General features: G+C 48.0%; 1 protein-coding gene across 12 annotated transcripts in view; it reads right to left on the minus strand.

Annotated features, from left to right (window-relative positions):
• Positions 1–27,514, minus strand: part of nAChRa3 (nicotinic acetylcholine receptor alpha 3 subunit) — a 110,064-nt gene that overhangs the window by 58,870 nt on the left and 23,680 nt on the right. For 6 of the 12 annotated variants that reach the window (XM_008206878.4, XM_031927173.2, XM_031927172.2 and 3 more), the window contains exons 1-3: positions 25,129–25,397; positions 23,805–23,993; positions 6,802–6,831 (exon numbers count right to left, since the gene is read on the minus strand). The gene's annotated coding sequence lies outside the window, so the exon portion shown is untranslated. Of the gene's footprint in view, positions 1–6,801; positions 6,832–23,786; positions 23,994–24,500; positions 24,523–25,128; positions 25,398–27,514 lie in introns of those variants that run through there. The other 6 variants (XM_008206879.4, XM_031927167.2, XM_031927168.2 and 3 more) reach the window with 4 other exon arrangements.

Here is a 27,514-nt window from a genome sequence, read left to right on the forward strand (position 1 = left end):
CAACGTTGTTTTTTTCGCGCGCGCGCGCGCGAAACTTTTTCAAACTGGCAGCCGTTACACGAAGTTAGCTCGCGCGGGGCCGTTTTAAAAGAAAATGATACGATAGCAGCGGGTAAAGTTCGGCGGGGAACGCACGCGAGCTCATAATCTGTTTTCTGCAGGAAATTATTACACGCCGCAGCTTTTAATTCGCTCCATCCAAACGACGTCGAGATTTTGCTCCCCAATTATTTATTTTTATTTTTTTTTTTGTGCTAACTGTTAATTAGCGAATGCGATGTGTTTCAATTATAAAATTTCGCTCTGCGGTAAAAATTACAGAACATCGCATCGGCGCACAGATTGTATCGTCAAACAAAGTTCGGAATATTCAGTGCGCGTAAATTCGTCAAGAGATAAACAGACCGCGCGAGCGTAAACTCAGTCAGAAAAGTTGAAAATTATAAACGCTCGTATCTCGCCAATGATGGCGTAAAGGGACGATCCGCCTTGCCTGCAATCATCGCTTATTCAAAGACACAGAGATAGAGAGAACAAAGGAAGCCCCTCCAGAGAAACCGTGCGCCAGATAAAGCCAATGGTTTCCAGTGGGACGTAATTTTTGCGCTGGCCGTTTAAGCTCGCAGCGCAAGAAAGTGCCTTTGCACACTCGATAAGCTGCGCACTATACTTTGGCCCCTTTGAGGTGTACCTGCGGCAGTCTCGTCGGCTGTCGACTCCCTTTCTCATGCGCGATACGTGTGCGTTTCGGTTTTGCTTTGCTCCGGTGGATCCGACCCTTTTGGCTTTGGGAATTTTCGACTGTGAATCCGTATGCACGTGTCAAGCCGTTTGAAAAACATTCCATACACATAAATATCTCCTTTTTCTCTCTCTCTCTCTCTCACTCGCTTCCTTTCGCGCGGTCTTGACTTGCAAACGAGAGGTATCGCTTTTCAGAGGCTCATTTAATACATATGGATGCATTCGAGAGACGCTGCTGCTGCTGTGCTGGCGTTTATATAAACAGCGCGCGCGAAATCCTCATGAAAGTTTCAAGCGAACGGCGCCGATTTATCGACGAAGAGAAAAAATCAGCGTGTAAACAAGGGAGCCCCCGCGCGCGCGAAAAGTAAAAGGTCGCGGCGCGCGACAAAGAGAGAGAGAGAGCAGGGGGTGTCAGTAGGTCAAACTGTCCCCAAGCGCGCCGGCACTCGGGCGTCGCATAAAAATTTCCGCTGCAGTATGCTGCGGCGCATCGGCATACAGAGGACGACTCGGAAATTCAGAGACGAAGGACTCTCTCTCTCTCTCTCTCTCTCTCTCTCTCTCACTAGTATGTAAGTACAGCAGCTGCGTTATGCTTATGCATATGTGTGCTTTATTTCGCGCGAGAGCCGAGTGCAAGCGCGTAGCTTTGAGAAAAGCGGCGGATGTGTACGTGGAATAGTGAATTACCGCTGCGGTAGAAGGTACAGGTTGTGTTCTGAAAAATTCGCTCGTTGCGCCAGCGCGTGACAGGCTAAGGGGTATCACACGTAAAAAGGAATAGCGAGGAATAGCAGCTGACAGCCAATCAGAAGTAAGCGTTAAACGGACTTGTTCCTTATTGAGGCGGTGGGGAGAGAACATGAAGGAATGAGTCCGTTTAAAAATTGCTTCTGATTGGCTGTCAGCTGCTGTTCCTCGGTCTACCTTTTTACGTGTGATAGCCCTAATGCAATTACATATTACACGCGCGGCGCACTTTTTTGCTGCACATCGTTTTCGGCTGATCGATAACGCGGCTGCCGTTGTCAGCTCGTCGATGATAAACAGACCGGATCGAATGAATTATACGAGGAGGAGGAGGGAAAAAAATGCAATTCACTCGGATGAACTTTTGATCGAAATTTCAGTACATCGAGAGTCGTGTGTGTATCTAATAAATCTCGTGAATAATCGATAAAACGAACTCGCATCCAAGTCATTTGCCACACGTTCGGAACGAGATATCGAATCAGAATATAACTCGTGTATGCGCGCGAGGGGGGAAAGTAGAGAGAAAAAATCCGACTACGGCAAATTCCCTCGACGTACGTATGTACGGCGAAAGCAGTCGAGAGAGAGATAAGAAGCCTGGAAGAGTCGTCCCCCTCGGAAAATATCATAGGACTGCGACTGCGTCGTCGTCGTCGTCCCTTGGGATAAATGAGCAAACGAGAGAGAGAGAGAGAGAGAGAGCGAGAATCGAATACCAGATGCCCCACCAAAGTGGAAGCAATTTGCCGAGAGAGGAGAAGGAGGATCTTTCGCGGGAGATGTTATGACGCACGGAATAGCGCCTCGGCAACTCTTTCGACTGCTATCTTACTCTGCTCGTTATATCCGATGTTTGCGTGAGTGTGTCTCCCCTTCTTTTTGCGGCCATGGGGTGATGCTCGTAGGGTGGCTCGCGTTTGTTTCAATTTTATTCGGGATGAGAGCATACAGCTTCCTGATGAGTAATCAGCACACTCTAGTGTCTACGAGATTTACTCGAGTATAGCCGAGAATACAACGAATTGCTCCAGATCGTCGCGGCGGACGCAACTATATTTAATCGGTAAAAAATTAAAAGCTCTAAAATTGCACTCAGCCCTTCTAACCTACTTCCGCCAATTTTTCCCACTCGCGTCTATTTTCGGCGATACAGCCGACACGTTGCGATATCATCATAACCCCGATAATTTCGATGCGTCATACGATTCGGGGGCCGAATATAATACGACAAAGGCTGTGTGTAAAACTGCTCGCGTGTGTTTACCCGCCGCGTTAAAAATTCAGAGGTCCGAGAACGAGGCGCCTCGAGGATAAATAACTTCCGAAGGTGCAATGTACGGGGTTGAAAAGCGAGCGTCGATTTTTATCCCGTATAAAAGCGAGCAACAACGTAATTTCGCGATCGTTTACCGGGGAAAAGTTAACCTTTCGCATAATAACACGGGAGATTCAGTTAGCAGTTTGCATACGAATTTTTCCATCTCACTCTCTCTCTCTCTCTCTCTCTCTCTCTCTCTCTCTCTCTCTCTCTTCAGCGTTGCGGTCTCGAATTAGCATAAAACAGCAGCTTGCGCGGCCAGCAATGAAAGCGCGTTATACAAACTCCGAAGAAAAAAGCCCGCCACAAAATTCTAATCGAGCGCCTAATCTCATTGCGAGAAATCAAGCGCAATTTGCATACATCCCGCGCTTGCGCGCAAACAAGTGCGCAGCACTCCATACCCGCCGAAACGAATATCCTTTCACACACGAGCGGCCTCAATCGCGGCCATTATTATACCCTCTCTCGAGCACAGCTCGGCCGCTCTCTGCAGCTGCAGCACAAAAGAGCCCTCATCGCGCGAACAATGGGCTCGCGCGAATAAGCATCGGCGGCGTGCCTTTCCGTCGTTATATAACTGACCGGTACTGTACATCGCGCTCGAGTAATCGAAACGGAACGTTATTGCTCGCGCGAGAGAGAAGTGCGTGAAAATCGCGCGGGAAGAAGACAAACAGAGCTGCAAGATGAGGGACGTATACAGAGAGGAGAAGTGTAAAATATGCCGGAGGGGGCGAGTGGCTGTATTTACCCGCGCTGCAAAGTGACGCGCGTCTCTGGCTCGGACAACTTCTCGGGATTTACCCTGGCGACGGGTGTACACTCGCGACAGACAGAGCTGCGGATTAGAGGCTGCTCCGCGATCGCCACTGGCGAGAGAGACTAGACGTTCTCGAGTGTGTGTGCGGATTACAGAGAGCCACGCGCGGTTAAAACGCTCGGCGAATTTTCGAGGAAAAGTGAGGAAAACGAAATTGACTCGAAAATTAGCATATTCGCGCGGTATTCATCGGGATGGAAGCACTTCAAGCCCAGCGCCCTCCCTCTCTCTCTCTCTCTCCATTCAATCATTTCTCGAAGGGAGAGGACCTTTCGAACACCCCATCCCGATAAGATCGAGCGTTCTGCAGTAGGAGCGTCGCCCTCCCCCTCAGCCCCCAGCTGTACACGTATATACGTGCTAACCTCGCTCGTATTCTATATGCTCTCTCGCGAGCGAGTGACCTGGTATTTCGGCTACGTGACGGGTTATTCGATATATAGGAGCTGCCGCCGCGTCGTTGCCGTGGGCGTCGTCGCCGCCGACGCCGTACGGTTTCGAGATAAGGGTGACAATTGAGCAGCCGATCGTGTTTGCATTTTTTCCCCTTCGCCGATCCTTTCGGCTCTCTTTCTGTGTATACGTGTGTGTATCGGTAGAAGATATGCCATTTCAGCGAGATGGAGCTTTCGAGTCTTGAGAGGAGGCGATTTTCGGCGAAAAGCTTTTCCGGTTTCAAACCGACGATGAAATATCTAAAAATCTGCCTACAAGGTCGAACGATGCAGTTTCGACATAGTGGCACACTTCTATAAATACATTCCTCGAATTTTTAAGCATATTCGTGTTCGACGCGACGATTTCACGATCTACTTCAAAAATCCCATCAGCATGCGTCGCGCATATCCATCGAGGGAGCAGCTCTAGATATAGAGAGAGCGAGAGGGAAATTGAGATTATGTCAGGTTTCAATTATGCTTACTGCCTACGCCAGTCCCACGCGATGACGATTCTTCATATATGCCCTTGTCTCTCTGTCACTTTTTCTTTCCACAGTGCCTGTGGAGAGTTGGAAAAATTAGAGCCGTTGGGGGCATTTTTCCATTATACCCACTGGAAAATTACTTTTCCCTCGCCAAAGATAAACGAAGACGTAACTCGTCGCGCGCGGTCCACCCAAACTTTTCCTCCTCCTACTTCGGCGAAAAAAAAAGGAAACAGCAGGAGGGCGTATATGAAATAAAACTTTTCGGAGAATCGCCAGCTCTCGCTATAAAGCGTATCCGTACAATTTTAAACAATTACACAGCGGCAACCTCCCTCTCAATTAAGAAAGTTGAATCGAGTTGAAGCGGCCGAAGAGAAAAAAACATCAGCGCGGATCCCAGAGGAGCTGCTCGGAGAGAAATTTGAAATTAGAATTCGTATAAAAAGGGGGAACTCTTTGGCAAACATACGCGACAGGAATCACGAGGGAGGCGATGAGGGACGGTTTAAATCTCGATTTGCGCGTCGTCGTGGGAGGATTTGGAGAAAAACGGAGCGAGAGCAGGTGCCAGCGGCATTAAATCGTAATCGCGGCCGATGTGGAAATTGAATTGAACGACGTAATACGGTGTAATGAAAAATGGCCGTGTGTATAGCGGGATTATTGTGCGCGTCTGCTCTTTTGGCGGTATTTTGGAATGAGGGAAATGTTTTTGTTACACCGCGTATTTCGATAATAGAATTAATGGATTAACGGTCGAATTCAATGCGGCGGGATCGACGTATAATCGCATTTATGTACGATGTAATATAGAGCGGTGCACATTCCCCACTGGATATTCCGATCTATTACTCTGTGTAACCGTGTCGACGATTCCAACGCCCGGATACTGTTTCGCTTTATACACTCGACTAAAACTGCAGATAAAAAAAAAATTCAAAGTTGAGACTCAACTTCGCAGAGGCGTAGATATAGGATAAAAAGAGAGAAAAAGGAGGACGTAGCCAAGTTTGGCAGGAGTCGTCCCTCGGCGAATTTCGCAGCCGACGCGAGATCGACAGACAGTCGATAATCACAGGCAGATTGCCGGGGCACCTCCCCGAGTGCACGGCCCAGAAGAAGCGTATATACCTGAAAGTACAGAGGAGTGACGTCGGGAGACGATCTGTTATTAACTGCTGTGTCCATTATAGAAAAATCCTATTCGAGAATCTCGAACTCGATCTCGATCTCGAAACAAATGAGTGGAGTAAGTCGCGCCGAGCAAACATCGCGAATGTAAATAAACAAACTGATGGCTGAATTCAAATGCGCTTATGGGGTTAGAATGAGCGCATACGCTCATTTCAGACCGATTGTGTGCTCTGATGTTCAGACCTATAGCTATTACCGATCGACTTCACCAACTGATTTATCGACGTACACGCGTTGCAGCTATGTACAGGTGAAAGTCGGCACATTTGCAAATCAACACCGCAACAATGAGCGCATCGCATTATTACACAGAGCGGCCGTTAAAATTTCAGCCCTACATCAAGCCTGATCGACAGCTTCGATCAGAGGCCGCACGTGCGTATCCTAACGGCTGAAGGGTTAATCGTCCGTCATCTCTCTCTCTCTCTCTCGGCGCGGATAATTGCGCGGCTCGGTATTAGCGGACGAGTTACTTAATGTTCGAGCTTTCGGGGGCATATTATAATGAAGGCAGCTCTGGAGGAGCGCGCATGCGATGCAAATTATCTGGGCCGTGTTCTCGGAGGAGGAGAGAGGGAATGCGTGCGGGGCAGAGGCCAGCAAGCTTTGTACGCATTATTATCATTTTTCATCGGTTCAGGTTGTGAGCTACCGGAAGCAATTTTATATTCGTCAGCTCGCGTTCAATCACTCCGAAAGCCACGACGACCCTTTTTCCGCGTTTCCGCGAATTAGACGTTCTACACATGACGAATTTCGGGCGACCGGGACGAGAGAGCGAATTTTCATTTACGCGCTGAATGATGGAGCTGACACGCGGTGTACGGTAATTGAGTGGATAATATTCAAATCCACGTGTGCGGCTGACTTGTGATTCGCTCTGGGATATAGCGGATTTTTATGACGCCCACGCGCCCCGTGCATGGCCCTCGATGTAATTTTCTATCCGCCTACGCGCGAGAGCGGGATTCATTTCCGGGCGAAATTGACGGCGGATAGCAGCTCTATCTAGCTTTAAAAACTTTTGTACGTACTTACCTTTCGGAACGAATAGACGTCGGTGGACCACTGTAACAAACGAAAAATTGCTAATCAACAAATGTTACACAAAACCGCATACCTATACGTCTATCGTTCAACCAGCCACAATTCCCTGTCCTATAATTTCATCGGGCAATCGAGGGCAATAGCCGCAAACCGAAGCGAAATCAAACAACCGCGACCGACGAGGAAAAAAAAACAAAATCAACCGCATACATCACTGACCAGCTGAAATCTTCGCTCGATAGTCACACATGCACGACACGTGTACACAGAGCAGTATATAGTAGCCACTGTGCTGCATCTCGGTACTAATTTCACGTCACTGGGGGAAAAGCGAGTCGAGCGCGAGTATCTGTCCGTCCGTATGTGTGCGGACGGATATGTGCCCACAGGAGATGAGGAGGAGGCAGCTCGCGCGCAAAATTGCCCGAAATGAAAAGTAACCGTTTCCCGTCCCGCACGTGTACACACTGACACAGAGCAGTTTGTTCGGGGTTAATCGAAGCGGATGGAAACGAGTTTTCGATGGGATTGAAAATACGCGCCAAGTTGTATGTATAAACGCATGTGTGTGTGTATGTGTGTGTGCGCGCGAGAAAAGGCGGAAAAGTTATTAAATAAAAGGTAGAGGAGGAGGGTCGGAGGTTCCTTTATACAGCCAGCGTTAAATAAAGCGGAGCGTCCCTGGGGGAGACTTTTTCATTCTCCAGGCCCGCGAGGGGGATGTTCAGCTCTTGATTTCCGTATGCTAGTATTTACGCTCGGCTGAACATTTATCGCCGGCCTCTTCTTTCTTCGCTTCGTGGGACGAGGGATTTCACGCGCGACGGGCCGCAAAAGAGGCTCAACATAGATACGACGGATGATCGGTATATGTCGAGTCGTTAATTCGAGGAGGGGGGGGGGCGAACGTATGGGCGGAGAAATAGTTTAATTCGCAAGGCACGTCGATGATAACACTCGCGCACTGTGCATATAAAGCCGGTGTTAATAGCGGCAGCGAGTCATTGTGCGCAGTTTATTGGAACGGCTGACGAAGCGCCGCATTCTCTCATCGTATACGTGCGGCCGTTGTTTAAACTCCCATTTACTCCGCATACAAAACACTAGTTAATCGCGAAACAGCCGGAAGAGGAATTCGAACGATTAGTGTAAAATTAATTAGCTCGCCGATTGTCATCAGTTTTTCAGGCCGAAAGCGCACCGGCGAATATAATCGCTCGCCGCGAGATTGAATTATCTCGTTCGCGTCGTTCGATCGAATAATCTCGCGCGACACTCGATGTTTTTTTATTCGGGGCGCATGTATATCGATCGAGCCCGGCCCGCATCTCACCTTTTATAATACGATCTTATATAGTCGCGCGTAAAAACTAGTGGACTACTCGCGGGGCCGCGCGCGCGGGCTATATACAGTGCGAGAACAAAGTGCGCGGATAAAATGACCATACTCAGGCGACATTATACTGCACGACACGCGCGCGCCCGCTGCGGGCTTTATTATTATATACTGCATCGCAGTGCGCTGTGTATGCGAAAACATAAAAATTCAAAGTCGACCTCCTACATGGTGTGATAAATTTTTATAGAAAGCTTATTTTATTCATTAATCGCGCAGCGTAGCTCGAGCCTTCGTTAAATTTATTAATCCCCATTGCGGATCGGAGGAATATAACGATCGACAGTAGTCCAATGCGCGAATTATTCACCATATAGCGGTCGGCAGACTCCGCGCACCATAAATCAATATAACGAGCAGCTGAGCATCGCTTATTCAATTCGACAATCACGAGAGAGGAGCTGGCTATCGGTGCCCCTCTCGCAGACTCTCTGCCTTATATATGCCGCATATAAACAAGCGATATTTATACATCACACATGGATGTACCAAACGCCTTTGGTCTGCGAGCCTTATACGTTCCCATTTTGATATTATCGCGGCTGCACCGCCGAAGCGGATAGGCTCTTGTTGCCGGGCAAAATATTGGAATTCTCTCTCCGTGGCGAAGCGTTTGATTTGTGCGAGATACGCCGAGTATTGTGCGGCCGTTCATGACGATTCGAACGTGACCCAGTGCTTTGCACGCTGATTGTTATTTACGAGGGGTATATCTTTTTTTTCCTAGTTCGCTTATTATTGCACGAATAATGCTTTTTAATTTCTTAAAAGTTGTATATTTTTTCCGACAGTGCTTGAAAGCAGGCTCGAATCGTAAAATAGAGCAATCGAAAAAAGAAAGAAACGATAAAGTAGAATAAAAATCGTCTTATTGGTGTTTGCGCGCTTCCAGTAACGGTAAGTTTGTATAAGGATTTTCCTTGGCTTTAACACCTCGAAATACATTATTTTTAAATTGCATTCGACAAAAAAAGAACGGCGGGCAAACGAAGATCCCCTTCATCGACACTCAGCAGCTCAACACAGAACCAGCGTCGCTCTTGTCAGGAGCTGCTTTGGTCCACAGAGGCCGCGAAGGATACGGGAGTTTTCTAGCTCTCAAGCTGTACACCTACGATGTTAGTCCGTACATCGATGACGATGTCTTAGCGAAGTAACGTTCTCAATAAATGCAAATCACAATTCCACAAGGTTTGCTCGACTAAGCGAAGCCCACGTAACCCTCAGTAGTCCAGCATCTCTATCTCGACGCGGCTGTAATTGGCCGACCTTCGGCGTCGCGACGTCGTCCTGCAATTAATAATGGGCAGGACGCGCCTCGCCACGGGATAATGAATTGTACACAGCGGTGTGTCGAGGTGAAAGCTCCCCCGTCTCCCCAGTGCACTCCTCGGCATAATACGCGTCACACGCGCTTCTTGACGCGTTCAATCGATACATCTCTCTCTCTCTCTCTCTCTCTCTCTCTCTCTCTCTCTCTCTCTCTCTCTCTCTCTCTCTCGATCCCCCGAGCCGCGGATGGCCCAGATATATAGCCAATTAATTGCCAATCAGTCAATATAATAGTCGCGTATACCCTCCCTCTCTCGACCGCGAAACAGTGCGCGATTCACGCTCTGATTATCAGCTGCTGGAAAGCCCGCGAGCTTTTGTCATTTCGTTTGTCACAGCCGCTCTTCCGACCGCTGCTGATCAAGAGGATTCGGGAGAGGTGTTCTCGTTCGCCTTTTTTTTCGTCGAGCGTCAGTCACTTTGCGTATAACGTTTCCCCGACTTGCTCCGAAAAGTTTTCATCTTCTAGAGTGGATAGGTAAGAAGTACACGAGTCGCGCGAGTGAAGGGGCTGTGCAGGAGAAATGCTTGTGCGTCGACCAAAATGGATAATAGAAGGGAGGAAGGATTTTTTTCTTCGAGGCAAAGTGGAATTTTCTTTGTTGTCGCTGTACTGTGCTGGAGAGCATTGCGGGTGGAAGGAATTTTCAAAGAACACTCGAGATGTTTTATCTTGGGGTAAGAAGTTCGTGGATCTATCTACAGATATTAGTTTCAGCTTGTTTTGAGCTTGAAGTACGCAAGCTTTTAAACTTTTCCCGAGACCTAATCAAACTCAGGCCGTAATGCACCTCTCGTCGACACGCCCCTCATAGAGCTGTTCGATTACCCGAAATTTTAAATCATCTCCCCGACTTCGGGGGTATAAAACTATCCCCCGTCGCGGCATCGGCCGAAATTTACGGCTGTTTGATGGCTTTTGCGCGCGCTCTCGAGCCGGCTTAATCTCGACTCTCCAAATTAGACATTTACGGCCCTCGAGCTTTTTATCATCCTCTCACTCTCTACGTGCGCCGCCTTAACATCGATCCTATCGCCCCATTATGGCCATATAATTACAAACAGCTATACTTCCCCTTCTATAGGTATATTACTCGTTACACACATTGTTTGAGAAATGCTCTCCTCGACATCAAAGCTCCTATGGCAGACGACGCTTCAAAAGGAAAGCTAACTACCCGCCGCGACGAAAAAGAGAAATTACGCATATGCGGGTACTAACTCAGCGCGCGCGAAAGCTCTGAAAAAGAAGAAGCTTCTCAAGAGTCGCGCTCGGCGCTTTTTAACCGCGCGAGCGCGCGCCAATTTGCGGAGCTTCCAATTTGTCGGTTTACCTTCGCGTAGCGATCGTTTACGCGAATCTTCAAACGCGCGCTGTAACGACGCGCGCTTCAGTTCGCTTGGAAAAACGAAAAAAAAAATCAACGCCACGCTTCGATACGTGCGATATCGTATCCGTGGAGAAGAAACTGCCTTTTTTTCTGTGCGCGCTGTGATAAACTGCCGTATTTACGGGGAGAGATATCCGATAGGCAATAAAAGTTCCGTCCGCCGGAGAGCAAAATGACTTCCTCCGCGCAATAACTCGATCAATTAGCCGCGAGAGAGCCTTCTTTGTACAGAAGGAGAAGCAGCAGCATCCTCGTCTTGCCGGAAAGGAAACAAACAAGTTCGCGCTCCACTTGTGTCCGAACTCTCAATTCGCGGGGGGGGGGGGGGGGGGAGAGCTGATTACGACGAGGACGCACGCAAGCGTAATCAACTTGATTCGGCCCTTTATACTGTATACATGGCTCTTTGATCGGCCTCCTCTCTCTGATGCAGTTTTTCGCCCGGCCTAGCTCTCTTTTTTACCTCGTTAAAAGCTTATACACCCCAGAGAGGCTTTTATGCGGCTTAGACGCCCGATCGAGAGTGAGAGAGGAAGTTTATAAATTATTTATGGGCCGAGTCGAGGTTTTGCGGTAATGGATTTTTTTATCGGTCTAGCGGAGTGTATTCATGAGAGGATCGGTGCGAGAGTAAATTTTTAATCTCCGAAAAACTTTTGATTTTGTAATACGTTGCGAATCGATCGGCCCTGATGATGTATACGCCCGTAGCCCTCTTGTTAAAATCAGCTCGTATCAGAGCTCGTCTGGGCGTTATTGAATTTCACCCGCGCGCGCGAGGAAAGAAACAAGCGAAACATCTCATCCCGTCGAGTCATCCACATGCATCTCGGTCGTCACTTACGTGAAACCAGACACCCGATACACTACGATAATGCGTGTAGCTTTTCTCTGACTACTTCCCTCCCTCGTCGAATCCACGGGATTTTCATCGTTCCGATCAGCGCGTATCGAAACTTTTTAGCACTTAGGGGCGCCGCCCCCGTATTATACCTGAGAGCCATCACGAATCGAGCGAAAGTTCTGAGCTTTTTTATCGCAAGCTTCTCCGCTGGGTTAATTCGGGGAAATATATACAGAGGGGCCCGCGCTGGAAGTCCATCGTAGAAGCTTTTTCATCGAGAGTTAAACGCGCATCTGTTTTGCTCGCAACTTTCATCGCCATATAGATACACGCGAAGTTGCAGCTAAGCTCGATACAAGCTGCGTCGCAGAGAAGAAGAAGAATTTCGTCGCGACTTGATTAGTCAACTTTCGCATGAATTTTCCATGAAGGAAGGAAGCGTGTGTACGACACGGCACAGCGAGAGCTGTATAGACTCTCTCTTCTGGAGCGCGATTGTTATTCAAAGGGCGGCTTGTTTTCCACGCGCTGCAAGTTGTGTGCTGAAGCTCGTGGGCCGATTCGCGGATCAAGTCGTGCTTAGAATCGCCGAGCTATCGCGAATTGAAAATGCTCGGCTGATCGCGTTCTCTCTCTCTCTCTCTCTCTCTCTCTCTCTCTCTCTCTCTCTCTCTCTCTCTCTCTCTCTGTCTAATTTCGAGCGAAGCTACCGCTGTGTGTGTATGTTTACTCTCGTGGAATTATCGCGTATGTGCGCAGTGTGTATCGGGCGAAGTTTAGAATCGATCGGAAGTTCGCCGAATATGCGTAGTTATTCATTAATCCGACCGAAATAGTCATCGATGAGTGTATACATGATGCAGTTACTATATACTCGATGTGGCGTATCTCGAAAATTGTTTTTAATCTCGACGCGCGCGGTGATGAAAAAAAAGGCTGGCCTTTGCGTCGTTCTTGAACCGTAATTTTTTACGTCGCAATGGCACCGCGCATAAATTTCATTTTCATCCTCCGTGCGGCTTCTCGCGTAAACAAAATGATTCTCCCTCGCGCGTCAAACGCTCGTCTCTATAATTGCGTTTCGTGCCAGCTCGAAAAACAGCCTATCTTCGTCGTAAATCTCTGACACTAATTAAAACAATTAATCCGAGTAGCGGAATCGCTGTCTCAAAAAAAAAGACTTATTAACGGGCTGAAAAATCGAAAACAGAATAATAACAGGGAGAGCTGATGAAAGGGACAATTACAAGTATGGCCAGCGCGTCGCGAATCCAGAGCTCTCGACAAAGGCGGTTAGTCTAATCCAGCCAAATTGGAAACACGTCTGTTATCGCAATCACCGCAACGCGCGCTCGCGAGAACTTCGTTAATAAACGAGGTGACCTACTGATGGCGAACCGATAGCTATAGGCTCTCTCCGCACGAGCTGCGATAGAGCCGCCTCTGTACGTAATCTTAATTTACATTCTGTGCAATAAGTTAACGCGGACGCTGAGGCGGGAGCAAAAAGAGATCGTATTTTATGGATTTATGCGTTTGGGGAGAGACTATGCGTGTAGGGGGGGGGGGAAGCTTCGTTCGAGCGTAAATAACGAGAGGGTTGAAAGTGATGATCATGCGATCTGACATGCTCGACAGGCTCGTGGGACATCGAAAATTAAAAATTATCACAGTGGGGTGAGTCGATCGTTGCTTTCCTCGAGAAATTGTGAACTTTTGTTAAAACATTCGTGGATCACGTATGCGCATGCGTTCCTTTTACACTCGGTTATTTCGAAGTATTCGCCTGACGTTCTATGTGGAGCAAATAATCGATAACGATATACAACACAGCGATTCCGAAAACAATTGCAAAACGAGCTGCGATACACGATGCAGCGATGCGAAATCAAAATCCGAGCGCGGGACCGCATTCAAATTCATAGGTTCCGAAGAGCAAGCTCCGAGAAAATCCCCGCCAACTATATACGCAGGAGCCCAGCAATTTGACAGTATAATCCAGCGCGAAATTCCGCTGATCCTCCATTCATCAACACACAGCCGGGGCTCTCGCGGGCGCTAGATTTATCGGCCAGACACACCGATATTAAAAGCTCGCGAGCCAGGATTCGAGTATAGGAGCTTTTTGGTACAACATATAAATCGCGCGCGTCGCGAGTCTCGGGTTCGTTACGACGGAGAAGAACACGAGGCTCGCTTATTACGACGTAGCTCGTTGGGACCAACTAATTTATTATTAATTCCAGACGCGCTCATACCCGGGAAAAATATCGTCCGTTCGACTATACCACCGGCTTACCGAGATATCCCGAGATAGAGAGATACGTGAGTTAGTAGGTTGCTTTGTGTTTTTTCCTCGCTCTCCGCGGCTCTCCTGTATTATCTACGGACGCGAATTGATGGATGACCCCGTCGGCCGGACGGACGGATGCATAATGGATGTCCGTGTCAGTGAATTAGGGAAGGAGCCGGATTTAGCATTTATGGAAGAGGAAAACGATGACTTACCGAGGAGAGACCCGAGAAAAAAAAACTCCGACTGCACCGGCGGCTCATTACTGCGGATCCTTATCGCGTGTCCGCTTTACTAATTCAGCCGAACCGTGCGCGGATAGATGCTTCTCTCAATATTTATCGGACGCGTCCCGCAGGAGCGAAAAGCAGCGGACACGTGATATTACGGCGCGCATTAATAGCCCAATAGCCTTCGCTATTTCTCTCTCTCTCTCTCTCTCTCTCTCTCTCTCTCTCTCTCTCTCTCGCCTTGATGTTTTCCGTGAGGTATTACTTTTCCCGGAGGAGCTGCGAAAGAGCCGGAACTCGGCTAAATGATGGCGCAGCCGTGTAAATTTCTAATGTCCGCGCGGGATGAGAGCTCGGCCTTGAGTATATAACGCGCTGTTTTTTTTTTGGCGAAACTGCCGGTTAATGGTGATGTCGCACGCGCGCTTTAAAATAAGCGGATATAGTCGAATTCGAATTTGAATAATTCAGCCGACGGTTATAAGATAAATGCGTCACCATCAGCCTGTCCAAATTCGCTATGCAAACAAATGAGTCTTTTATTCCCGGACAATCGCGCGACACTCAATCCTCTATACTTCCACATCGGGACAAAAGAAAGCGCGCGACCAATATTTTCGCGGAGCGAGCGCGGGCTATGAAATTACTGGAAAACTCGGCATTAGCGGTGCAAGCGCGAGTCTAACAAAAAGAGTAACCGAAGAAGAAGCTGCGTATAGTTATTTTCCCCCCGCCGACGAGCTACGTGACGAAAACAAGGCATATATATAGTAGCTGAATCCGTGAGCGGGAGAAAAACGAGAAGCCGCACGCTGTTTTACCCCCGGAACTGTGGGCTGAAATAGAGCCATTTTGTGCCTCGGCTAAATTTATTTTTCCACTCGTACTGTAAAGGCTAAGCCTCTTTTAATGTTTACTCGAGAGTTAATCGATTGCGCCTCCGCTGATGTATCCGGTGTGTTGGTCTTTTTATTTTTGCCAATATAACAAACGCGCGCGTATCTGTCTCTCTTTTTCCGTCCGGCGAACTTTACGCCGCAGGAGACATACACAGTCGGGAATAAAAAATTAGAGAGAAGGCAAACTTGCCCAAACTCGGGTCGCGCGCAGGTAATTCACCGGAAAATCGTGATCCGTCTTCTCTCTCGCACTTGAACGTCCCGGAACTTTTGGCTTCGCGAAGCTACGCTCTACACGAGCAAACGTATAAGCCGAAGCAAATTATACTCGCTTTGTACAATACGCACGAATACGCACAAACACACCCACACACAGGGATAATGATGACCTGCATCGCGTCGCGGGTGTTTGCTTTAGCGCGATGTTTTTGTAATCTTCGCTGAATAAATATCGCTGCGCGTTATCGGAGGAAACAACAAAGCGATGTATATTGCGCGCGAGGGAGTAAGATCTGCCGAGCGGTTTTTCGCCCTCACTTTTGTGTTTTTCTACCGGACAATATTGCGGTTTACTCTGTGATCGACGCGACCTTTCGAGGCTTTTCGATTCCGATGCACTTTGTTTGTTTGTGTGTGTGTGTGTGTGTGTGTGTGTGTACGTCTTCACGAGTGGTTTTTGACATATGCCGTTGAATCATTCATATACCGCGTATTGTTGATTCGGCTTCGGCGAATTTTTCGGAAAACGCGATCGTGGCCGCATTGGATTCGTCGGTAAGGTGAGAGAAGGGCAGAAAGGGATGTGATTTAATGGGATAGTTAATCTGGGAGGACACACCGGTATCTCTCTTTGGAGGCGAGCTGAGAGCGCGTCGGAGAAGAAAGTTTAGAATTACAACCCTGTGTAACGAAGTCGTCTTTTTAAATGAATTTCGGCCCGGTAAATCATTTAGTCGACTCGGCGCAAAACTTCGGAGAGATGCCATCCGATAGGCGAAGGTACTAAATTTCAACACTCGCTTCGAGACTTGATTTGATATCTTCAAGGGTAGAGAGAGCTCTGTTCGCATAACAAATTGTTGAGGAGAGTCGTCGTATTATCTATCGCTCGTTGGGCGATGATTAAAATAAAAATCAAACTTGCCAACTCGTAATGATGTATCGATTACGTTCTGTGCTAGTATCGCTTGCTCGTTTGAGTTCTACAAAGCTATAATGAAAATAACGCGCGTATCGATGATGCAGCAGCGGTCGATTGAATTTTTTTAATTTGTGCGTACAAGGCTTTATCAGCGGTTAATTTAATTTTCCTATTGGTATACGTAATTAGAGTTGCATGAAAATTCACACACCCACGCGATAGTCGGCATCGAATAAGCGGTTCCGTTAAAAAAAAAAAGAAAAATTAGATTATATTGTTGATGCTAATATTTCTCTAATGAATAACTCCTCAATCTTCAATCACAACTTCCTCCCCAAGGTAAGCTTCAACCTCTTCACTCGACGTAATCACCAAAAGCACTTCGTCTTTAGAGCGCAGCGTATAACTAACGCAGCACGCGTGCAACCCCTTGAAGTGTGTGTATTACGAGAGGCGATTTCTGCCAGAACGCAGGGGCTGTTGTGCGAAATCAGACGAGCGAATCGCGAGCGCGATACACGTCCAATTTCGATCCCTTATAATTACCGAGGCTGATTGTTCGCTAGAATCTCGAATTTTTTTATCCTTTGAAAAATAGCGGGAAACTTTCTTTTCTACATCTTCGTTCGCAGTAGTAAAAGCGAGGATCCGTCAGACCGGCTCCGGAAAGTTTCGCGATATATCGAGGCTGTAAATATAAGTCTTTTTTTTCAGGAAGTTTCGAAGCGTGTTTCAATTTCCGAACAGCCGATCGATTATATCGCGCAGCGAGATTAATTACGTCGCGCGCGGAAAGTCGAATCGCTTTGAATTATTGAATTAGAGGTGCGAGCGCGCGGTTTGGCAAATATCGATCAGCTCATTATGAATGTTTCAAAGCCAGCCTAAAATCTACGCTCCGCCTACTGTAGGACCCAATTAATTTTTCACGCGGAGAGAAAATGGGAAACTTGCCGCTGCTGCTGCTGCTTGTTTTGGATGAAACTACGAGCTGCTCTTATGCATGGGAATCGCGATCGACAAAGAGCTTTCAGCCCTTGGCTCGTGATTCATAAACGCGGAGGATTCGTATTTCTGTTCAGCGAGCGGTGAGTATTTGCTCAAAAACGCGCCTTGTAATTTTCAAAGGAAACGTTGCGTAAGAACGTTTCACCTTTAGTTGGGCCAAAACCTCTCGCTAATCCGATCAAACACCGCTGCGAGCTGTTATACGCCAGTAAAGCGTCTCTCGATCTCCCGACACAAAGGCGCGTGGAAATAATAAGGAGGAACTTGGTTGCTCGTTTCATACGACTATATAGTTCTTCGTAGAGAGATCCCTTCTTTCGAGTCTCTCTCTTGTCGCGACGAGCTTTCGTAAGTAATTAAGCTCGCGGGAAAGCGGAATTTCGCGGGCGATTTAACGCCGTGTACAACTCGATTTTTATTTGTTTTTCATTTGCGGAGCCTGTGTATATGCGGGGAAGATTAATTTGCGCGTGTTTATGGGTTAATTGGAAAAGTTTTTAATGGTTTTTCGGTGATTGGCGGAAATTCTTCGAGCCGAGTTCCAAAAGTGGATTACGCGCTGCCCTTTCGGGCCGGTGTAATTCGTTGATTGATTTCGTCGATCAAACGAGTTGAGGAAGGTGTGTTTATGCAATTATGCATTAGGAAAACGAGAGAGGAGTAAGTGGCTATCTCCGGCACGACATACTCTTTTGGTAATATGTTTCTTTTAAAGCTTATCGGGTGAACACAACTCCTGACTGACATAAGGTCTGCGAAATGACAAAAAATAAAATAATCTGAATGAATAGTTCTCGATCAACGGAATATGAAAAAAAACAGACGCGCGAGCGAGGCGATGGTGTATTACAAAGTGTTTGCTTCGTAGGATTTTTACGAGCTCGCGAGCTGATGCTTAATTGCTCGGAGATTTAACTCTATATAGCTGCTGCGACGTTCGCCCCCGCGCGGTGAAAAATAATAAATTCCGAGTATGGCACGCTCGCGGAGGACGTCGCCGGGAATTTACAAAGGCGGAGAGCGCTAAATAACGTCAACCGAGAGCGATTTTTTTCGCTTATATTTTAAGCGAACTTTTCCCCCCCGAATTACCGCGCTCCTCTCTGGCCAGGTCTTTATTTTCCCCCTTCCGAATCATGCGCGCTTTCCGAAGTGTCAGCCGACCTACTTTCCATTATACACACGGCTTATAAAGTCGTGCGCAGCGATAGAACAACGAAGAAACGTAGAGCGCAGCTTGAATATTTCAAAAACGTTTGCGCGCGCTTTTTATCCTCCTCTGGGAAATTCGGGGAAAATCGCTCGGCCAACTCAGCGCCGCGGAATAAGCGTGTACGGCTACTCAGATTAAAACTAAACAGCAATCCTTTCACCAGCTGTCCCCCAAGACTCTGTATACGCAATCTCGAAAGCACTCTCCGCTAAAGCTTCTATAGAAAAAAGAGACAATCGCATTAGCGGATCAAAAAAACGGACGAGAGTATCCGTCAACGAATCCACACAGCGAAGCAGCGGAGCTCGTGTGAATTCATGTGTCGTAGCACAGCAAGAGTGTATCGAAAAGCGTTAAGCAGCGAGATTTCTCCCGACCGCGACAAAAGCTCGTCTCCAAGCTCCCACACGAGAGCCAATAGCCGTCATTTCCCGCGGTATTGTATTTGCTCTCCGTAACTTTCAATTACCAGAGGCCGCGCACATACCTCCAGCCAGCTATATGTACTCGTTCCGGGGTAAGTCGAGGTAGAGAAATACGAAGAGGGAGAACGGGAACATAGCTATAGCTCCGGAACATTAGGGTCAAATACGCATTGCCTATCAAAACAATAGAGCCGCGCCGAGAGACAAAGCACCTCGGCGCCATTATATTGTACGATGACTGCGACGACTCTGCGCTGCACAGAGAGTCGAAGGAAGATTGATATCGCTGAATGACGATGAACGCCGCGATAACCGGCTGCACACTGTGAGCTCCCGCAGAAATTGAACGTCTCTCGCGAGCGCGCGGCTCTTTGCATATGCATAAGCGGCATAGTTCTCCGAGCAATATGGCGTCGATCCTAAACTTCGTATGGAAAGAAGATATTCCTGAGGTCTTAATTAATTGTCTACTCGAAAGATGCGTCGGAAAATCAAGGGGGATTGAAATAAGCTAGCTTACGCGATATAATCGAAAAATTAAATTTCACACAAGAGAGAAGTGCCTCGCGGTGGAAAGCTTGAGAGAATGGAGCTTACGACTTTTGGCAACCACGCGTGCCAAGTGCAAACGTGTGTTCGCGCACAGCTATTCCATCTCCCTCTTGGTAAATCAACGCGGGAAATAATGAAAATTTTCGAAAAGAACACAAGCTTCGCACACACCGCAGGGAAACGGGGTCATCGTATTATATCTGTATAAATCGAGGGAGGAACGAAGAGTCTAGTTTTGTCGCACGTATACAGGAGCATATGCCCCGAAAGGGCTCGATCGTCGCGCGGGATGAATGGTCAAGCTGTCGTTAAGAATTCTGTGCGACGCTTCTTCGACCGATTGTGGTTCGCCGATATGCAAGCTCCGATGGTTTATCTTGACGCTGCGATTTCCATAAAATTCATCCGCATAGCATAGAGTGTAATTTTAGTGGACGCTCATGCACCTGGAATTAAACTCTAAGGCGCGCGAAATTTCGCCGAAATTTTAAAAAGTTTTTAAAGCCCGAAGTATGTAAGCGGTTCTAGATGAGTTTTTTAAAAATTTAATGCCTCTCTCGCAGCACCGTCCTCTTTTTATTTTCCGGGGCTCCAGTGCATTAAGCTCCATAGGCGTATTCAGCGAACGCAAAGGTGTGTGTAAAACGAGCGATAACTTAATATCTCAATAAAACACCCAGGCCAGCAATTTATGCTGCTGTGAAAGCCTTTCGTCAAACGCGTTTTGTCTTTCTTTTTTTGTCACACAGACAGTCGAACCGTTAGAGAAGTATTATTGTTACAAACGTGAGAGCGTTTGGCGCGTACGAAGTTGTCGAGAGGGACAAAATGAAAAAATCAAGCTCGAATTCAAAGTTCGTTCGCAATAGTCTGGGGAACTTTTGTTCCGTTGTGTAAATTTGATAAGAAACTGTGAGTGTATGCGAGTGAGACGCTCCAGATATGTTATACATATATTCGCACACCTTCGCGCTGCATTTCCTCAATCTTGAGTTTGCGCATTTTGAGATCGACAGTTCACATTGTATAGAGCTCCTGTTTGGAATGAAATATAAGAAACGGCCCGCAATTTTCAGCATCGAATTTTTCGGTTCTAGGATTTTACAACGGTTTGGAAAGATGAATTACGAAAATTATTTTTGACTATTTCGTAAGGTACAATTACAATTATAACATTGCGAAACTCGAGATGATCCCTATGCCGGAGGATGGCACATACGAAATCCAACTCCGATGTGCGTAAACATCGATGGTACACTGTGTTTAATTTAAACGTTTCGCTCGCATACATTATATATTAAAATTAATTTGAAACCATAATAATGATAACGCATACACAATAAATATCCCGAACGAGAATAATCAAGACATTTACTCGTGAAAATGATTCTATGATTTATTAAACAAAAAAATAAACTTGATATAAACAAACCTCGTTAATCATACGCGGTACGTCGTAAAGAATTTAAAATCCGAATTTCCCGCCAACTCTGCTCGCGTTCCCGATTGGCCTGCGCAGGCAAGTATAGACCATGGATCCGAAAAGCGTATCCGGCATAAAGCCGAAGCGCCATATCCGCTTATCGCCGCTATACACAGTATGTAAGGAAATGCCGCTCGTCTATCTCGTCGCCTCTCGCGCTAATCGAATCTCGAGGCGGCGGCGGCGGCGACGTGACGGTAAATTAATAAAGTCCGTCGAGCGACGGAAACCTGCGGGAATTTCCAGGGCGCGACAGGTGAGAGAGACGACTCCTCGCGGACCTCTGAATTTTTCACTTCGAGCCGAGCCGCCAATTTAGCGGCGATGATGGCTCTTTATCGGCTGACCCAGTTCAGTGCTCTTTTGAATAGGCCGCCAGTGGGGTGTGCCTCGTCGTTTGTTTCAAGCCGACGATCGCGTAGATACTCGTGGCTGTAGCGCTTGATTGAAAGATAACGCGGGAAAAGTTTGCGGACCGAGGGAAATTTGAAAATCTCCAGTCAAACACGTCGTCATCGGAACGGTTTCTCTCAACTCAATCAGTCTAACGAAATTCAGAAAGCCAATATCTCCCCGAGTATAGGTACAGCGCTAAATTGCGCGCGAGCTCTCGAGACGAGGAGGCGGAGAAGGAGCCGAGAAAAGAGACTTCGGAATTTCCTATCCCGTGGCGGGGAATATAAGGAGGGAAAAGTCCTCTACCGCGCGAAGACAAGTGAATTTCTCTCGCCGCCGCAGAGAGGCGACCTTTTTAACACCTTCTTCTCGAGAAGCCGACGAGAGGATTAGAGGAAGGCGAAGTTGAGTGATGAATGGGAGGCCGAGCAAAAATGTATGTGCATGCGAAGTGCTCGACTTTTTTTCCATCTTCTGTGCGCGTGTACACCTATACTGCCGCAGAGCTGGCTTTTAGACGATGGAATATAAAGATGCTCTTACGCGAGAGAGAGAGAGAGAGAGAGAGAGAGAGAGAGAGAGAGAGAGAGAGAGAGAGAGAGAGAGAGCAAAACGCTGACTGCGCTTTCTGTTTCCTGCTTTCCAAACTTATGAATCCGCGTAATTAATCGCGCTTACACACGCGCCGCCGGGGCTCCAATTATATACGCATTGTTCGTGTCCTCTATATAACCCGCGTAGAAATTTATAGCCGAGATTCGTGCGTATAATTAATATTCCCGAGACGGACCGGCTTTGAGCTTTCAGAGCGAGGTGAGCATGTTTTTGACGAGAGCTGCAGGGTATAGCCGATGTCGTTGAAAAAGAAAAAACAATCAAGACGCACCATTAACTCCGCAACCGAACGATATCAGGGTTATAAATGGAAAACTCGAGAGCGAGCTTTATTACGGCGACAAGGAGCGAGAGACTTGATGATAACGCGCTTTTCTTTGTCTCGCAAACCTGCGAGACTAGCTTCTCCGCACGTAAAATAACTCGCACGAAAAACTGCTGAGAGAGGAGAGAAAAGAGCTGCTGCTGTGCGGGACGTTATACCGTGATGGCCGCGACCCTTATCTCTTTCTCTCATATACCTTATACGTACACAGTGAAGTAACAATTACGGCGTTTTCGCGTATTAAAATCATAGCTTCACGAGCGAATCGCGCATTGCCTCCATCCATCTCTCGGCTGCGCTAACTCAGTCGCTCTCATCTCGCGACCGCGATGAATCAACGTCACGTTTAACTTACATCTTATATCGCTTTACGAGGCCATTTCGCGTAGCCGCGCGCAGCGGACAAAATTAGTTCCTCGTTTTTCTCCTTTAATATCTCCTCTATTCGCGCGCGCATTTTTTTTATCCCACAGGAGCTAATCAATTTCTCCCTGTCGCTGGATTTTTCCGGCGTCGTCGTCGTCGTCGCGAGGGAGAATGGACTGGACGAGGCTTCCTCCTTTTTCGGGGGAGGCAGAGAGGAGTTACATACTTTAGCCTCTGAAATTGATGATTTTTCCCGGCTATGCTGAACGTTACTAATGACTGCCGTCGTCTCGTAAAGTGACGTTGCGCTTCGAGGATGACGTCCCTTTTCGATGGATCGTGACGATTTTCTTTTTTTTTTTTTCTCAAGAAAGTGCAGGCAGATAAGCAGTTGCCGCTGGTAATTTATTAGCCGCAGCTATGCGCGCGTATTTTTGACGAGAGAACGAGACGCGCCTATTCTATTTGCAGAATGGGGCAAATTTGTACAGCGCGATTCATTGTAAGCGGAGAGAGAGAGAGAGAAGTTCGAGGTAAAGTTGACGCTCGCGACGGGAAAGTTTGAATCGTGTCATTTAGCACAAGTTGCCGCTAAACAATGGCTCGCGCTGACGTATTAAATTTAACAAGCTGAACCGACAATTTCTGCGAATCGCTTCACACCGGGAGAGAGAGAGAGAGATCGCACTTTTATGTACAAACGCACAATGCGCTGCAGCTTGAATGGACTTTTTTTTCCTCTGAAAACGTCCGCCAAACAGGCTCGAGTTGAGTAATCCCCTTTTGCATAATGGCTTCTTTTTATTCGAAACGCTCTAACGCGATAATTAACGGAAGAAGCGACGGCGTTTTATGCAAACTGCGAGGCTTGAAATTTTAATTAAACTAAAAACTCTACGTCTTTTCCGAGAAACTTTGCCCGAAGAGAGAGAGAGAAAAAGGCGACATCAGCATCAGCCTAAATAACTTAATTTTCCCGCCACTGATCCAGACACGTAGCTCGAATAAATCCAGCCGTTGCGAAGGGAAGAAAAAAAGAGCAAAAAATAAAAATAAAGAGTACATACACGTATACAATAACGTACCGATGCAGCTGCAGAGTGTCGAGGCCGACTGAAGAGCTGTTGGGGCAAGGCTAGCCTTAAAATTCCGACTGTGTGCGAGGCCGAAGGTAAACCCGCGTTTCTCAACACTCGCGACTACTGCTGCTGCTACTGCTACTGCTGCGGCTTCTCAATTCGGAGGTGGCGATCCCCCGGCTCGTCGATTCCATTCTACGGCAGAAGCATCAGAGATGATTAAAAAAATAGTTTAGTGGATATTTGATAAAGTTTTGAAAGGCAACGCTGGAACAACGCAGCTTATAAGAGTAATTCGCTCTACCAGAGCATATAGCATTTCGCGGTTTAATTGAACGGCTGCACTATCGGAAAGCGCATAATGCACGCCGCCCCCCCCCCCCCCCGCCGTGCATTGTTACCAGCTCTTTCAACGCTATACTTTTGAATTGGAATCGCATGCAAAAAATGTATCACCATCAGCAGCTCGATGCTTATAACCTCGAAAAGGCACGAAAATCAAAAAACGCGCACTCGACGCAGCGCGTAATAGGCGATGCGTAAGACTCGTACGCGTTAATCACACTCGACGTGTAAGCTGCCCTCTCCAACCTTCAAAATAAACAAACGACTCCACTCCCTAAAAAAAAACATTATCCAAGACATTATACCCCCTTCTAAACCGGCGTTCTCTCTCTCTCTCTCTCTCTCTCTCTCACTCACTCGTTCGTGCGCTACACGGCCGCCCCCCTCACGAGTGCATTCACCGCCTGCACTTAACCCCTTTTCGCCCGCAGCGATCCATCCCGCGCTGCAGCTCCGCTCGCGCCGCGAACTGGCATCAGCAGCGCGAAATGAAAAAAAGAGAAGAAAATCCGCTTGTGTTTACACCGCCATCTCGCTCGCGTGCGCGCGAAACGGGGGCCGATGATGGAAACGGTCGTGTGCGGAACGACGGTGATAATTCGGCTTAGCGGTCGCCTGCTCGCGCTCCCTATTGTGTGTGTGTGTGTGTGCGGCTTCTCTCGCGATTTCTCCTTAATCGATATAAGCCACTGCAGTCGAGTCCTTTCTTGCCGCCGACGGTGTGTGTACAAACATCGCGAATATTATTCTCTCCGCCGTCCGATCGGCCCCTTCCTCGAACCACTGCGGCACAGCAGCAGACGACGCACGAGGAACGAGAGAGAGAGAGAGAGAGAGAGAGAGAGAGAGAGAGAGAGGGATCCAAACACACGCACACACACCCACACACACACGCCGGCCATGTCTCTTTGGGGGTTATATAACCGAGGCGGGGGAGGAGGAGTAGTACGAGCGAGCGAGAACGAGAGGGAGCGTGTGTCCGCACCTCCTTTAGCGACGCCTGCTGCTGTCTCTTCCTCTCGTTCGCAGCCTCTTCTCACGGAACCTCCACGGCGAGGACATGCTCAGCGCGGGATCTCTCCATCAGCCGATACATCTCCGTGAGGATCAGCTCTCGCTGCACTCGCGAACGACGACGACGAGGATGATGATGTACAAAACTCTCGATGACACGGCGCGACTGACTACTGTGACTGCGAGAAAGAGAGCGACACTCGCTCGCGAGTACCGGGGGACGACTGCGCGCCGCGAGGGGCGCGTGCTGCTGCTGCATGCCTTCGCTCGTTCTCGCTCGTGGCGCTCCGCCACCTGCGCAGCTTCGGATGCGCCGAGGGATGAGTATAGGGGCGCGGAGTTTGTGCGCGCGATATCGTAACGTTATATGTGTGTGTGTGTGTGTGTTTTTTTTTTTTCAAGCTCTCGAGGATTGGATTTTTTGGCGGGATTTTCGATTTTCGCTCGGCGAGAGCACGATCACGATGCAGTAGAGCCTTTGGGTGTCTGGAAAATGGAAAAGAGGTACGGAGGTCAAAGAGACACGTATGCGCCGAGGCGCTCCTGTGACCCCAAGACGCATGTGTGTCAAAGGCGACACCGCCCTCGAGCGAACTTTCCCTCTCTTTTCCTCCCTTTATCTCGCTCTCGCTCTCTCGCCCCATTATGTTCCTCCACCACCTCCTCCCTCGTCTTATTCTCGCCGGCGTGCGCGATGCGCGAAATATACGTTCGCACTGCGCATGAGCCGCGCGGTACATTTGCAGCTGCAGTGGGCCGATGACGATTCATCGGAATAAAAGAAGTTTTGCTTTGCAAACCTCGGCGTATAAATTATCGTATACACCCACTCCCGAAGAATTCGAAAAGTCAAGCGTTTTCCAATCCTGCAGCCTCGGATAAAAGCGCGAAACGATCGTCTCTCCTTTTTCTTCATCGAGTGCTAGATACTATATACTCTCCCGTACGCTCGACAATGCAGTGATTCAATTAAAGTGCGCGCGCGCGCGCGCAAAAACTTTTTCAATCAAAGTCGCTCTCCCCCGGCGGTGCACTTTTTATTCCACGGCTCAAGGGTGCCAAGTTCGAGCCTCGTCTTGTTTCGACGGTTAAGCTCCTCTCTTCTCGTTGAGATGTATGCAAGAGTTGACCGTGAGACGCAGCGGTACAGCTGAATTAATTCGCTGCTGCTGCTGCATTCCGAGAAAAAGTCGAGGCGAAAGGGAGAGTTCGAAGAAAGTTTGGACGAGCGCACCGACCAATCGGCAATTTCGCAGCCTACGCTCTGTACACTTGAGGCTGCAGGTATGTATGATTGAATTAATTTTAAATTACTCCTGCGATGGAAGGGAGAGAGATGGGAGAGCTGTTTTGACGACTGATTACAATCTAAACTTCGAGCTTGCGAGCAGCGAGCCTATAATTTCATTTTCAAGAATACCGCGCTCTCCCGCCAGTTTAAGAGCCTTATTTAAGTTTCATTTAAAGTTTCGCGGGCCGCGCTGCCTCTCGCCACAGTGCAGGTAGACAGTCGTCGTAATATCAAAGTCTGCTTTACCGACTAAACGGTTGGGCGCCAATTTTCCGCTTCACAGCGTGCGCGCGATCAAAAAATTACGTAAACTCGCGTGGCTCCAGACTATTATCGACCAAACACGCTACTAGTCTCGACAGGGCAAGCCCTTCGAAAAAGTCCTCGAAAAAGAGGATGTAACCATCTCGCAAGCCCGGTGAGAGTACACGCGAGAGTATAAAAAGTCTCTCTCCTTCCGAGCAGTGCATCGTCGCGATTCTTTCTTTTTCCTGAGCACGCGCGCCAAGAGAAATGAAGACGACCGAGCGAAAGAGCAGCAGCAGCAGCAGCAGCAGCAGCGACGATAATAGCAGGCCAGGCGCGGAGTGTATGGTTGTTGCCGGGGAAACGCGGCGATCGGTGCCCATTCGAAGCACTTGGAAGTAGTTACTCAGTGCGCACTGGAACGCATCCGGTACGTAGTAGGGAGTGTGAGCGAGCGCTAGAGGATTGCGTTGTTCGCCCTGCATCGGGTCTCTGCGCCTCGTGGACAGGTATGTATTGATGTAGTTCAACTTTCTTTTTTTCTGCAGCGCCGCGGATTCGTTAGAGCAATTGGGATCGTTATTTCGAACGGACCGATGCAGTCGGGTGTGTATGAGGCGTTCGATTTTTTTTTTCGCCGCGAATAACGGCGCGATTTTCATTCGTTCGTTGGTGAAAATTGCTTCTGAAATAATGATCGATATTTCTTCGAGAAAAACGAACGAATCTGCAACTTTAATAAAATTGAAGTTTCCGTCGATATCGCAAAAGCGCAGCCGAGTAAATCGTCCCGCGGCAGAAGAACGGAAGCAGGAAGCAC

This window comes from Nasonia vitripennis, chromosome 3 (assembly GCF_009193385.2).
Source record: "Nasonia vitripennis strain AsymCx chromosome 3, Nvit_psr_1.1, whole genome shotgun sequence".
NCBI lineage: Eukaryota > Metazoa > Arthropoda > Insecta > Hymenoptera > Pteromalidae > Nasonia > Nasonia vitripennis.